The 2,669-nt window shown below is 42.0% G+C and overlaps 1 protein-coding gene across 1 annotated transcript in view; it reads left to right on the forward strand.

Annotated features, from left to right (window-relative positions):
• Positions 1-2,669, forward strand: part of WDFY3 (WD repeat and FYVE domain containing 3) — a 341,413-nt gene that overhangs the window by 157,452 nt on the left and 181,292 nt on the right. The window lies entirely within an intron of this gene.

The following is a 2,669-nucleotide window of genomic DNA, read 5'->3' on the forward strand; positions in this document are numbered from 1 at the left end:
AGTCCAAATCTGCATCCTTTCCTTCAAGGCTCAGTGGTCCAAGATTATCTTCTGTATCTGTGTTAATTGGTTTCCCTTTTCTTTGTTGAAGAGGGTCTGTGCAATCCTTCTGCCTAGTCCGCCATCTTGCCCCGCCTCCTCCCCACTCCCCCTGATTTCCTTTAAGGGAGACCTAGTGTCAGAATGGTTAAGCACTCAACTGCTAACTGAAAGGTTGGTGGTTCAAACTCATCAGCTAATCCATAGAAGAAAGAACTTGGTGACCCACTCCCATAAGAATTATAGCCTGGGAAACTGCGAGGCAGTTCTGTTCTGCCCCAGAGTTGCCACGAGTAGGAATCAAATTGACAGTACACAAAACCAACTCCTTTCAGCGTGCCACACCCTTACGTTGCTATATGATAGAACTTCAGAATCAACTTCATGAAGATCTTCCAAGATGGTATAAATAGCATAAGATATAGATCTCAATTTAGCTAATTTTGTTTGCTCTGAATCTAAGCATTTGAAAATGAATATACCCTTTTTTAAAAATCATTTTTTAATTTTGTTTTTTTAATGTGCTAATTCAGTTAATATCATATATTGGAGATAGGATTTGGCTAAGTAATTATCCACTGAATATTAATGTTACCTCCTCAGTTAGATTGTAAGACTTCTTGTCTTTTTTCTTCATATTACCTAGCTCTGTGCTAGGCATCAACACAAATTTCTTGTTAAAATACTTTATTTCCTCCTACATGACTTTTAGTCCTATTGAAGTCTTCTTTCTTAGAAGGAATGGATAAATTAACACTTTCCCTGTTCTTACATTCTGTGATACCAGCTTGCTTGTTCTATCACTATTTCTCTGACCTTCTCTTTGTTAATTTCCTTTGAAAAGCCACTTCTTTTCATTCATCTTCCCCTTAAAATTACTATCCTCCAGGGTTTTATCTTTGATCTTTGCACTGAACATGTTCTTCCTGGGAAAAATTCATCAATTTCTCTTGGCTTTATATCACTTCTATTCTTAGCAGTCAAAGGCCTTAGGCACTATGCCATCAGAGCTCCTTTTTCTATTCTAGGGATCTGAAATCAAAATTCTTTTACTTGTCCAAGGTTTTATTTATCCTAAGATTTTTCTTTGTACTTCCAACTACAAATTAGACATCTCCATATGAATGACGTTCCTACAAAGAAGTTAGTCTTTAATGTTTGTGTTTTATAAAACCTGCAGTTTTCCTTCTATTTTCCTGTATCTATAAATGGCACCATACCACCATTTTATCCCAGGCAAGAAATATCAGGTCCACCTTGAAAATAACCACTGTCTTCCACTTATATATTATATATACACCACCTTATATTACATGTTGTTGTTGTTGTTGTTATTTGCCGTCGAGTCGACCCCGACTCATAGCGACCCCTCCTTGGGTTTCCGAGGCAGTATCACTATGGAAGTAGGATTGCCCAACCTTCCTTCCGAGGAGTGGCTGGTGGGTTTGAACCGCCAGCCGTCTGGTTAGCAGGCAAGTGTCTTAGCCACTATGCTACCAGAGCTGTTTCCCATAGTACAACAGCTCTCCTCCTACTTCTTCCCATAGTTACCTCTTCCCTGTGTCCATTCTTCCAGACCCTGAGCTGTCTTCCTGTGCATACACATAATATGTTTTATCTCTTATCAGAGCCCTGGGTATACAATGGTTAAGTCCTCAGCTGCTAACCAAAAACTCAATGATTTGAACCCACCAGCTGCTTCATGGGAGAAAAGACATGGCAATCTACTCATAAAGATTTTAGCCTAGGGAACCCTATGTAGCTATATTCTGTGCTATAGGTTCCCTGAGGTAGGTATTCTGGGGGCTTAGAGACTGCTTTTTGCTTGCTGTGGCTGTATATGAAGGCAGGGGCCTGGGGTAGGTAGTCCAGAGGCTTGGATGCTGCTTTTTGCTTGGGTGTGGCCCTCTCTTAAGGCAGGGGCCAGAGGTAAATGGGCCCAGGGCTAGGGGCTGCTTTTTGCTTGGGATGGCTCTGTATTAAGGCAGAGGCATGAGGTAAACAGCCCCCCAGGGCTTGGAGGCTGCTTTTTGCTTAAGTGTGGCTCTTTATGCAGGCCAGGGGCTTGGAGGCTGCTTTTCGCATGGGTGTGGCTCTGTATTAAGACTGAGGACTGAGGTAGGCAGGTGCAAAGGGGTTAGGAACAACTAAAGGAGACAAACTTGTCTTTCAGTTTGTCGTCTTATTGTGGCTTATGTGTTGCTGTGAGGCTAGAGACTATTCCACCGTGTTGCGAAATGCCAGCAGGGTTACCTGTGGTAGGCAGGTTTCAGTGGAGCTTCCGAGCTTAGACAGACTCAGAAGAAGGAAGAGGCCATCCACTTCTCAAAGAATTGGCCAGTGAAAACCTTATGAATATCAGGAAAACACTGTCTGACATATTACTGGAAAACTTTATGAACAGCCCTGAAACATTGTCCGACCACATAGTGCTGGAAGATGAGTCCATCAGGTTGGAAGGCACTCAAAATTTGACTGGGGAAGAGCGGATTCCTCAGACTAGAGACAATCTTAATGATATGGAGAAAGTAAAGTTTTCGGGACCTCTGTTGGCTGATGTGGCATGACTCAAAATGAGCAGAAACAGATGCAAACATCCATTAATAATTGGAACATGGAATGTACAAAGT

The sequence above is a fragment of the Orycteropus afer genome, unplaced genomic scaffold (genome assembly GCF_000298275.1).
Source record: "Orycteropus afer afer isolate SDZICR_OR568_19922 unplaced genomic scaffold, OryAfe1.0 scaffold00227, whole genome shotgun sequence".
In the NCBI taxonomy this organism is placed as follows: Eukaryota; Metazoa; Chordata; class Mammalia; order Tubulidentata; family Orycteropodidae; genus Orycteropus; species Orycteropus afer.